The sequence below is a fragment of the Arachis hypogaea genome, chromosome 3, assembly GCF_003086295.3.
Source record: "Arachis hypogaea cultivar Tifrunner chromosome 3, arahy.Tifrunner.gnm2.J5K5, whole genome shotgun sequence".
NCBI lineage: Eukaryota > Viridiplantae > Streptophyta > Magnoliopsida > Fabales > Fabaceae > Arachis > Arachis hypogaea.
Window position 1 is genome coordinate 32,775,509 of NC_092038.1, and position 12,650 is coordinate 32,788,158.

At 37.7% G+C, this 12,650-nt stretch overlaps 1 non-coding gene across 1 annotated transcript; it reads right to left on the bottom strand.

Moving 5' to 3' along the window:
- On the bottom strand, positions 1 to 108 carry LOC112793980 (small nucleolar RNA R71). Its single transcript, XR_003198663.1, has one exon. It is a non-coding gene; the product is annotated as a small nucleolar RNA R71 (small nucleolar RNA).
- Positions 109 to 12,650: the final 12,542 nt, after the last annotated feature.

Here is a 12,650-nt window from a genome sequence, read left to right on the forward strand (position 1 = left end):
AAGCTTAGAGTGGATGTTTAGACCTTCAAGCAAAAAGATGGTGAATCCCTCTATGAAGCTTGGGAAAGATACAAGCAGTTGACCAAAAAGTGTTCTTCTGACATGCTTTCAGAGTGGACCATTTTGGATATACTCTATGATGGTCTATCTGAGTTCTCTAAGATGTCACTAGACCATTCTGCAGGTGGATCCATTCACCTAAAGAAAACGCCTGCAGAAGCTCAAGAACTCATTGACATGGTTGCAAATAACCAAGTCATGTACACCTCTGAGAGGAACCCTGTGAGTAATGGGACGCCTCAGAAGAGGGGAGTTCTTGAAATTGATACTCTGAATGCCATATTGGCTCAAAACAAAATGTTGACTCAGCAAGTCAACATGATTTCTCAGAGTCTGAATGGATGGCAAAATGCATCCAATAGTACTAAAGAGGCATCTTCTGAAGAAGAAGCTTATGATCCTGAGAACCCTGCAATGGCAGAGGTGAATTACATGGGTGAACCCTATGGAAACACCTATAATTCTTCATGGAGAAATCATCTAAATTTCTTATGGAAGGATCAACAAAAGCCTCAACAAGGCTTTAATAATGGTAGAAGAAATAGGTTTAGCAATAGCAAGCCTTTTCCATCATCTTCTCAGCAACAAACAGAAAATTCGAAGCAGAGCCCCTCTGGCTTAGCAAACATAGTCTCTGATCTATCTAAGGTCACTTTAAGTTTCATGAATGAAGCAATGTCCTCCATTAGAAACTTGGAGGCACAAGTGGGTCAGCTGAGTAAGAAAATCACTGAAACTCTTCCTAGTACTCTCCCAAACAATACAGAAGAGAATCCAAAAAGAGAGTGCAAGGCCATTGATATAATCAAAATGGCCGAATCCAAAGAGGAAGGGGAGGACGTGAATCCCAATGAGGAAGACCTCATGGGACGTCCTCCAGACAGAAAAAATTCCCTATTGAGGACCTAAAGGAATCTGAGGCTCATATAAAGACCATAGAAATTCCATTAAACTTCCTTCTGCCATTCATGAGCTCTGAGAACTATTCTTCCTCTGAAGAGGATGAAGATATAACTGAAGAGCAAGTTGCTCAATATCTAGGAGCCATCATGAAGCTAAATGCCAAGTTATTTGGTAATGAGACTTGGGAAGAAGAACCTCCCTTGCTCATTAGTGAACGAAACACATGGGTTCAGAAAACTTTACCTCAAAAGAAATAAGATCCTGGTAAATTCTTAATACCCTGTACCATAGGCACCATGACCTTTAAGAAGGCTCTGTGTGACATGGGGTCAAGTATAAATCTTATGCCACTCTCTGTAATTGAGAAACTGGGGATCTTTGAGGTATAAGCTGCAAGAATCTCATTAGAGATGGCAGACAAGTCAATAAAATAAGCTTATGGATTGGTAGAGGACGTATTAGTGAAGGTTAAAGGCCTTTACATCCCTGCTGATTTCATAATCTTAGACACTGGGAAGGATGGGGATGAATGCATCATCCTTGGAAGACCCTTCCTAGCCACAGCAGGAGCTGTGATTGATGTTGACATAGGAGAGCTAGTCCTTCAATTGAATGGGGACTACCTTGTGTTTAAAGTTCAAGGATCTTCCTCTACAACCATGGAGAGGAAGCATGAAAAGCTTCTCTCAATACAGAGTCAAACAAGGCCCCCACAATCAAACTCTAAGTTTGGTGTTGGGAGGCCACAACCAAACTCTAAGTTTGGTGTTGAACCCCCACATTCAAACTCTAAGTTTGGTGTTGGAAGGTCCCAACAATGCTCTGAACATCTGTAAAGCTCTATGAGAGCTCACTGTCAAGCTATTGACATTAATGAAGCGCTTATTGGGAGGCAACCTAATTTTTATTTATCTATATTTCTATTGTTCTATTATATTTTATTAGGTTTATGATCATGTGGAGTCACAAAATAATTGTAAAAATTAAAAACAAAATAAAAAACAGCAGAAGAAAAAGCACACCCTGGAGGAAGAGCTGTCTGGCATTTAAACGCCAGAAACAAGTATATGTCTGGCGTTTAACGCCAGAAACAGGCTATATTTGGGCGTTTAAACGCCAGAAACAAGCTTCTGTCTGACGTTTAATGCCAGAAACAAGCATCAGGCTGGTGTTAAACGCCAGAAACAAGCTACATTTGGGTGTTTAACGCCAGAAATAAGCATCAGTCTGGCGTTAAACGCCAGGATTGCATATAGAGGGCATTTTACATGCCTAAAGGGTGCAGGGATGAGAAATCCTTGACACCTCAGGATCTGTGGATCCCACAGGATCACCTCAGGATCTGTGGATCCCACAGGATCCCCACCTACCTTCTCCCTCTCTCTCACACCTTTTCATAACACTCTTCCCCAAACATCATTCACCAATCACCCCAATCTCTCTCCCCCATCACCTCTTCACCACTCACATCCATCCACTCTTCCCCATAAACCCCACATACCTTCAAATTCAAAATCTCTTTCCCACCCAAACCCACCCTAAATGACCGAACCCCATTCTCTCTCCCTCCACTATATAAATCCCTCCATCCTTCTTCATTTTCACACAACACAACCCTCTCTTCTCCCCCTTGGCCAAACCCACACATCTCTCCCTCTCCTCCATATCTTTTTCTTATTCTTCTATTCTTTCTTTTCTTTGCTCGAGGGCGAGCAACATTCTAAGTTTGGTGTGGTAAAAGCATAGCTTTTTTGTTTTTCCATAACCATTGATGGCACCTAAGGCCGGAGAAACCTCTAGAAAGAGGAAAAGGAAGACAAAAGCTTCCACCTCCGAGTCATGGGAGATGAAAAGATTCATCTCAAAAGCCCATCAAGACCACTTCTATGAAGTTGTGACCAAGAAGAAGGTAATCCCTGAGGTCCCTTTCATGCTCAAGAAAATGAGTATCCGGAGATCCGACATGAGATCCAAAGAAGAGGTTGGAAAGTTCTTACAAACCCCATTCAACAAGTCAGAATCTTAATGGTTCAAGAGTTCTATGCCAATGCATGGATCACTAGGAACCATGATCAAAGCATGAACCCAAACCCAAAGAATGGGCTTACAATGGTTCGGGGGAAATGCTTAGATTTCAGTCAGGAAAATGTAAGGTTGGCGTTCAACTTGCCTATGATGCAAGAAGATGCACGCCCCTACACTAGAAGGGTCAACTTTGATCAAAGATTGGACCAAGTTCTCATGGACATATGTGTGGAAGGAGCTCAATGGAAAAGAGACTCAAAAGGCAAGTCGGTTCAATTGAGAAGACTGGACCTTAAGCCTGTGGCTAGAGGATGGTTGGAGTTCATCCAACGTTCCATCATTCCTACTAGCAATCGATCCGAAGTAATTTTGGATCGGGCCATCATGATCCATAGCATCATGATTGGAGAGGAAGTAGAAGTTCATGAAGTCATCTCTCTAGAACTCTACAGAGTAGCCGAAAAGCCCTCCACCTTGGCAAGGCTAGCTTTTCCTCATCTCATTTGCCATCTATGCTACTTAGCTGGAGTTGTCATAGAAGGAGACATCCTCATCGAAGAGGACAAGCCCATCAGTAAGAAAAGGATGGAGCAAACAAGAGAGTCCATTCATGGATCTCAAGAGACGCATGAGGAAGCTCATCATCAAGAAATCCCTGAGATGCCTCAAGGGATGCACTTTCCTCCAAACAACTATTGAAAATAACTCAACACTTCTCTAGAAGGATTGAGTCATGACATGAACCAATTAAGGGTGGAACACCAAGAGCACTCTATCATTCTCAATGAAATTAGAGAAGATCAAAGAGCTTTGAGGGAGGAGCAACAAAGGCAAGAAAGAGATATAGAGGAACTCAAGGACATCATTGGTCCTTCAAGGAGAAGGCGCCACCATCACTAAGGTGGACTCATTCCTTAACTTCCTTGTTCTTATCTCTCTGTTTTTCGGTTTTTAAGCTTCATGTTTGTCTATGTTTGCGTCTTTATTACATGATCATTAGTGTCTAGTAACTATGTCTTAAGGCTATGAATAATTCCATGAATCCTTCACCTTTCTTAAATGAAAAATGTTTTTAATACAAAAGAACAAGAAGTACATGAGTTTCGAATTCATCCTTGAAATTAGTTTAATTATATTGATGTGGTGACAATACTTTTTGTTCTCTGAATGAATGATTGAACAGTGCATTTTTTTATCTTGTTGTTTATGAATGTTAAAACTGTTGCCTCTTGAAAGAATGATGAAAAAGAGAAATATTGTTGATGATCTAAAAAATAAAAAAATTTATTCTTGAAGCAAGAAAAAGCAGTGAAGAACAAAGCTTGCGAAAAAAAAAAGTGGTGAAAAAATTTTTAAGAAAGAAAAAGAAAAAGCAAGCAGAAAAAGCCAATAGCCCTTAAAACCAAAAGGCAAGGGTAAAAAAGATCCAAGGCTTTGAGCATCAATGGATAGGAGGGCCCAAGGAAATGAAATCCAGGCCTAAGCGGCTAAATCAAGCAGTCCCTAACCATGTGCTTGTGGCATGCAGGTCCAAGTGAAAAGCTTGAGACTGAGTGGTTAAAGTCGTGATCCAAAGCAAAAAGAGTGTGCTTAAGAGCTCTGGACACCTCTAACTGGGGCCTTTAGCAAAGCTGAGTCACAATCTGAAAAGGTTCACCCAGTCATGTGTCTGTGGCATTTATGTATCCGGTGGTAATACTGGAAAACAAAGTGCTTAGGGCCACGGCCAAGACTCATAAAAGTAGCTGTGTTCAAGAATCAACATACTTAACTAGGAGAATCAATAACACTATCTGAACTCTGAGTTCCTATAGATGCCAATCATTCTAAACTTCAAAGGATAAAGTGAGATACCAAAATTGTTCAGAAGCAAAAAGCTACAAGTCCTGCACATCTAATTAGAACTAAGCTTCATTGATGTTTTGGGATTTATAGTATATTCTCTTCTTTTTATCCTATTTGATTTTTAGTTGCTTGGGGACAAGCAACAATTTAAGTTTGGTGTTGTGATGAGCAGATAATTTATACGCTTTTTGGCATTATTTTTAGGTAGTTTTTAGTAGGATCTAGCTACTTTTAGGAATGTTTTTATTAGTTTTTATGCAAAATTCACATTTCTGGACTTTACTATGAGTTTGTGTATTTTTCTGTAATTTCAGGTATTTTATGGCTGAAATTGAGGGACCTGAGCAAAAATCTGATAGGAGGCTGACAAAGGACTGCTGATGCTGTTGGATTCTGACCTCCCTGCACTCGAAATAGATTTTCTAGAGCTACAGAACTCCAAATGGCGCGCTCTCAATGGCGTTGGAAAGTAAACATCCAGAGCTTTCCAGCAATATATAATAGTTCATACTTTGTTCAAGTTTAGATGACGCAAATTGGCGTTCAACGCCAATTCCATGCTGCATTCTGGAGTAAAACACCAAAAACACGTCACAAACCAGAGTTAAACGTCAAAAACACGTTACAATTTAGCGTTTAACTCCAAGAGAAGCCTCTGCACGTGTAAAGCTCAAGCTCAGCCCAAGCACACACCAAGTGGGCCCCGGAAGTGGATTTCTGCACTTAGACTTATTTCTGTAAACCCTAGTAGCTAGTCTAGTATAAATAGGACTTTTTACTATTGTATTTTGATCTTGGTATCAATCTTTTACACGTCTAGTCTTTGACCATTCGGTCTTTAGATCACATTTGGGGGCTGGCCATTTGGCCATGCCTGGACCTTCATCACTTATGTATTTTCAACGGTGGAGTTTCTACATACCATAGATTAAGGTGTGGAGCTCTAATGTACCTCGAGTATTAATGCAAAGTACTATTGTTCTTCTATTCAATTCACGCTTATTCTTATTCTAAGATATTCGCTGCACTTCAACATGATGAATGTGATGATCCGTGACACTCATCATCATTCTCACCTATGAACGCGTGCCTAACAACCACCTCCGTTCTACCTTAGATCGAGCACGTATCTCTTGGATTCCTTAATCAGAATCTTCGTGGTATAAGCTAGAATTATTGGCGGCCATTCTTGAGAATCTGGAAAGTCTAAACCTTGTCTGTGGTATTCCGAGTAGGATTTAGGGATTGAATGACTGTGACGAGCTTCAAACTCGCGATTGTTGGGCGTAGTGACAGACGCAAAAGAATCAATAGATTCTACTCCGACATGATCGAGAATCGACAGATGATTAGCCATGCTGTGATAGAGCATTTGGACCATTTTCACTGAGAGGATGGGAAGTAGCCATTGACAACAGTGATGCCCTACATACAGCTTGCCATAGAAAGGAGTATAAAGGGTTGGATGAAGGCAATAGGAAAGCAGAGATTCAGAAGGGACAAAGCATCTCCATACACTTATCTGAAATTCCCACCAATGATTTACATAAGTATCTCTATCTTTATTTTCTATTTATTTATCCTTATATTCGAAAACCATTATTACCATTTGAATCTGCCTGACTGAGATTTACAAGATGACCATAGCTTGCTTCATACCAACAATCTCCGTGGGATCAACCCTTACTCACATAAGGTTTATTACTTGGACGACTCAGTGCACTTGGTGGTTAGTTGTGCGAAGTTGTCAAGAATGTGAGTGAACCATAGTAGTGTGCACCAAGTTTTTGGAGCCATTGCTAAGAATTGTTCGAGTTATGAAAAGTGTAAATCACAATTTTGCCTATCAACGGTCAAAGAGGTTCAACAATTTACTGGTCGGCTAGCAGCATTGTCTCGATTTTTGCCTTGTATAGCTCACCAATCGCATCACTTCTTCAAGGCGCTAAGGAAATAGGAAAATTTTGAATGGTTTGAGGAATGCGAAAAAGCCTTCACTTTGCTCAAAACCAATCTATTAGAACCACCTATACTTCACAAACTGGAATTGGGTAAACCGTTATACCTCTATTTATCTGTTACTAATCATGCTATCAGTTCTGTCTTGGTAACAGAAACAGGAAAATCAACACCATCCAGTATACTTCATCAGCAAGTCTCTCCAACAAGCTGAAGTCAGATACCCGAGGATAGAAAAACTCGCCTTGGCCTTAATAATAATGGCCAGACGTTTGCGGTACTATTTCCAGAGTCATACCATTATAGTAAAAATAGAACAGCCCCTCCGTCAAGTTCTGGCAAAACCCGAGCTTGACGGAAGACTCATCAAATGGTCAATCAAACTATCTGAGTATGACATCCAATACCAATCACGAGGAGCTATAAAGTCTCAAGCACTGGCTGATTGCAGAGCTGACGGTAGACAAATCCAGTCCAACCATATCTAATTGGACGCTATACGTCGATGAGGCTTCGAACAATAAGGGTTCTGGAGCTGGAATTCTGCTTGAAGACGAACAAGGGACAGCTCTAGAGCAATCCCTGCAATTTACCTTCCATGCAAGCAATAACCAGGCAGAATACGAGGCACAAATAGCAGGACTAAAGCTGGCCCACACAATGGGCATAACACAACTAAACATCAAATGCGATTCCCTACTCGTGGTGCAACAGGTAACAGGTAACTTCCAGGTAAAAGATCCACTATTAGAAAAATATAATGCTATTGTCAATAACCTTATTGGTGGTTTCCAAAATTTTGATATTTCCCACATACCTCGAGAACAAAACGATAGAGCTTATATTCTTTCGAAATTGGCAACAACTAGGAGTCAAACTAAAACTCCGATGATAAAACATTATTTTATGGTTTATATTGTGTTTGATTGAGTGGTTTTATCAAGCTTTTCACCCACTTATTCATATGATTAGCATGTATTTACAATTCCTTCCCAAATTGTTCTATGATTGAAAACTTGCTTCCTAAAGATCTTTTAATTGTATATTTTTATTCTCAAGAGATCACTTCAGATCAGATCATATTTCACTTTTCATAATTGAGATGTAGTTTTTAGAGAGAGAGGTTTTCTCCTCTCTCTTAGGATTAGGATTTTTATTAGGATTAGGAATATTTCTTCTTCATCTCAGGTTCAATGTTCTTTTTAGTTATTTTTCTCTTTTATTTGTTTAATGACCATTCATGTTATGATTTTCTTAATTAATATAATTTGAGATATTTCAGACTCATGATTACTTTTTCCCTATTTATAATTTAGATTATTTACTATTGCCTTTGGTTGATTAATTAGTAACTCTTGAGTTGTCAAACTCATCGTGATTGATAATTGTTATTCTTGCTGATTAATTTAGATTCCTATAACTCTAGTCTTTCCTTAAGGAGTTGACTAGGACTTTAGGTATTAAATTAATTTATCAACTTAACTGACCTTCATAGTAAGAGGTTGACTTAGTGGTAGCAGAAATATAATTCTCATCACCATTGATAAGGATAACTAGGATGGGACTTCCAGTTTTCATACCTTGCCAAGAGTTTTATTAATTATTAATTTATTAATTCCTATAATTTATTTCTCTTATTCAAAACCATTTTTAAAACCCAAAAATACTGTTTTGCATAACCAATAATAAATCATACTTTCCTGCAATTCCTTGAGAAGACGACCTGAGGTTTGAATACTTCGATTTATAAATTTTATTGGGTTTGTTACTTGTGACAACCAAAACATTTGTAAGAAAGGTTGATTGCTTGGTTTAGAAACTATACTTGCAACAAGAATTTATTATAACTTCTAAACTAACAATCTTCAGTTCTTCAAAATGGCGCCGTTGCCGGAGAATTGCAAACGTGTGCCTTATTATTGGTTATTGTAAATATTTTTCAAAAAAAATTTTCAGATTTCAAAATCAAATTTCAAATTTCAAATCTTTTTCAAAAATTATATCTTTTTCAAAATCTTATCTTATCTTATTTTAAAAAATTATATCTTTTCTTTTTTTTTCACAAAACCCTTTCCAATATTTTATTAATTAAATATAAATGTCAATAAAAATGTTATTGTTAGTTTCTCACGACTAATAATATAGTAAGTCTTTTAATGCTTGATTTATGCTACTCATGCCTTTGCCAGCATGCCAATAAACATCTTGCATCTAATTGCCTCAATTTATCATGCCCTGTTTCCATTGTTGTCCTAATTTCATAGAATCGCGACCATGTGTTAACGACATTCTTCTTTACTTTGGCATGATTATCACTCATACTGCCCTTCTCTCTGCTCTATCCCTTTGACTTCATGTCCATTTCTCTTCTCCCTTTTCAGGATGGCCACCAGGAAGGGTAAAGAGAAAGACTCTGCTAAGAGCACCAGCTGAGGAACCATAACCTCCGCCCACCTATACAGCTTTGCATGCACTGAGGACGGTGCACTCTTTAAGTGTGGGGAGGTCAATACCGATCTCCGTGGGTTAGTATCTTCCTGTCTCAACACCAACATTTAAATTAGTTGTTGCATTTGCATGTTTATTTGATTATGTGCATATATTACCATTACTTGGTTGAAGTAATATTTTCTTTTTCAAGAAATTTTTATAGTATTCCACTAATTTAAATTGAAATTTTTTTTTTGTTAAATTTGTTTGAAGTTGTATTTGGAACATGGTTTTTGAGTCAAAGAACACACAACCTGTGAGATTTTGAGCTTATTTACATGGTTACATTATTTAACCATAAATTTTTATTCTTGTGTGTTTTCTTTACTTTGTTCCATTCTATATGTCCATTATTTAGTGTATTTACATGCTTGCATGTGATTGAGGCCATTACTTATTTTTGCTCACTTATCCCAAATAAGCCTACCCTTTTATGTCACCCTTGTTAGCCACTTTAAGCTTTTTAATCCCCATTTGTTTAATATTTTACCACATCACTAGCCTTAAGCAGAAAAATAAATTAAATATCCTAATTGAATCTTTGGTTAGCTTAAGATAGAGGTTGTGCATCAACTAAGTGTGGGGAAACTGTGGGAACATGGGTTAATAAGGGAATGTATCATGTTTCTAATTTTGAATATTGGGAAATTTAGGTATCTACTCATGTAAAACAGAAAATAAAAAATTCCATATGCATTGATATATTATTTTAATTTTTATGTCTCTATAAAAAAAAGAGAAAATATATATATATATATAATATATATATATAAATAAATAAATAAGGGGACAAAATTACCCCAATGTTAAGTTAATAAAAGATCAATGCATATGTGACACAAATTAAAAGAAAAGTTGATACATGAGTATGTGATACAAAAGTGAGAATTATGGGTAGCTAGGCATGATTTTAGAAGTTATATAGAATGTATGTAAGTTAGGTGATAGCCCAGGTTACTCAAAGATTCAATTTATAGCTCACTTAGCCATACATATATCCTCACCCTTGTCTTAGCCCCATTACAACCTTGAAAAGACCTCATGATGTTTGCATTGGTACATTAAATATTTGTTGATTGATTAGATGAAGAACAAAGTTTAGAAAGCATGACCAGGGAAGAGTAGAGTGATTGACCCTAGACACTTGAGAGATTAGAGTGCATATACACTACCAGTGAGGGTTCAATACTTAATTCTATGTTTCCTGCTTCCATGAGCTATCTTCTTCTTGCAATTTATTTGTACTTCATTTTTAAATTTGAATTAGTGAAATCCAGTTCATATCTGTTCTTGAAAGATCTATTTACTTTTTCACCAAGTAGGTAGAATCATTTTAGCATGTAGTTACATTCACATTTATAGGTTGCATTGCATGAGTCCTGCTGTTCCCTACTCATTTATTTTGTCTCCTTGAGCTTAGCATGAGGACATGCTAATGTTTAAGTATGGGGAGGTTGATAAACCATTATTTTATGGTTTATATTTTGTTTGATTGAGTGGTTTTATCAAGCTTTTCACCCACTTATTCATATGATTAGCATGTATTTACAATTCCTTCCCAAATTGTTCTATCATTGAAAACTTGCTTCCTAAAGATCTTTTAATTGTATATTTTTATTCTCCTTTATACCATTCGATACCGTGATATGTGTGTTAAGTGTTTCAGACTTCATAGGACAGAAATGGCTGAGAGAATGGAGAGGAAGTTTGCAAAAATGGAAGGAACATAAGAAATTGAGGAGATGTCCAGCGAGAAGCGACGCGGGCGCATGGCTCACGCGACCGCGCGAAATGGAAGAAATCATAGTGACGCGCTCGCGTGCCTGACGCGACTGCGCGGATTGGAAGCTGTACGAACGACGCGAATGCGTGGACGACGCGCACGCGTGGTACGAAAAAACGCTGAGTGACGCGAATGCGTGGACGACGCAGCCGCATGACGTGCGCGATCTGCAGAATTACAAAAGTTGCTGGCACAGATTCTGGGCCGCATTTCAACCCAGTTTTCGGCCTAGAAACACATATTAAAGTCAGGGAACATGCAGAAACTCAAGAGATCACTTCAGATCAGATCATATTTCACTTTTCATAATTGAGATGTAGTTTTTAGAGAGAGAAGTTCTCTCCTCTCTCTTAGGATTAGGATTTTTATTAGGATTAGGAATATTTCTTCTTCATCTCAGGTTCAATGTTCTTTTTAGTTATTTTTCTCTTTTATTTGTTTAATGACCATTCATGTTATGATTTTCTTAATTAATATAATTTGAGATATTTCAGACTCATGATTGCTTTTTCCCTATTTATAATTTAGATTATTTACTATTGGCTTTGGTTGATTAATTGGTAACTCTTGAGTTGTCAAACTCATCGTGATTGATAATTGTTATTCTTGCTTATTAATTTAGATTCCTATAACTCTAGTCTTTCCTTAAGGAGTTAACTAGGACTTTAGGTATTAAATTAATTTATCCACTTAACTGACCTTCATAGTTAGAGGTTGACTTAGTGGTAGCAGAAATATAATTCTCATCACCATTGATAAGGATAACAAGGATAGGACTTCCAGTTTTCATACCTTGCCAAGAGTTTTATTAATTAATAATTTATTAATTCCTATAATTTATTTCTCTTATTCAAAACCCTTTTTAAAATCCAAAAATACTGTTTTGCATAACCAATAATAAATCATACTTCCCTGCAATTCCTTGAGAAGACGACCCGAGGTTTGAATACTTCGGTTTATAAATTTTATTGGGTTTGTTACTTGTGACAACCAAAACGTTTGTAAGAAAGGTTGATTGCTTGGTTTAAAAACTATACTTGCAACGAGAATTTATTATAACTTCTAAACCAACAATCTTCAGTTCTTCATCCGACCTTATCTCAACTAACACTTGATGATACCTAGTGTTATGCCAACAGCAATTTCGAGTATTTCACAGGAAGAAGAGTGGCAAAAACCTTTCGTACACTATCTACAAACAGGACAAATACCTGACGATGTTCAAAATAAGAGAAAGTTCAAAAGAAGAGCGAGTTTCTACACACTACTCAGCTCCGAATTATACAAGCGAGGTTTCACAAGACCTCTTCTAAAATGCATGGATACAATGGATGCCAAGTTAGCTATGGACGAGGTACACGAAGGCGTCTATGGAACGCATATAAGAGGACAAAGTTTAGCTTCCAAGATCCTCCGAGCAGGCTATTACTGGCCAACTTTGCAACAAGATTGCATGCATAAAGTTCAACATTGTGACCACTACCAACGTCATGCACTAATCATCCATAACCTAGCCGAGCAGTTGCATTCATCAGAGGTAAGCTGGCCGTTCAATAAGTGGGGGATGGACATCCTCGAACCTTTC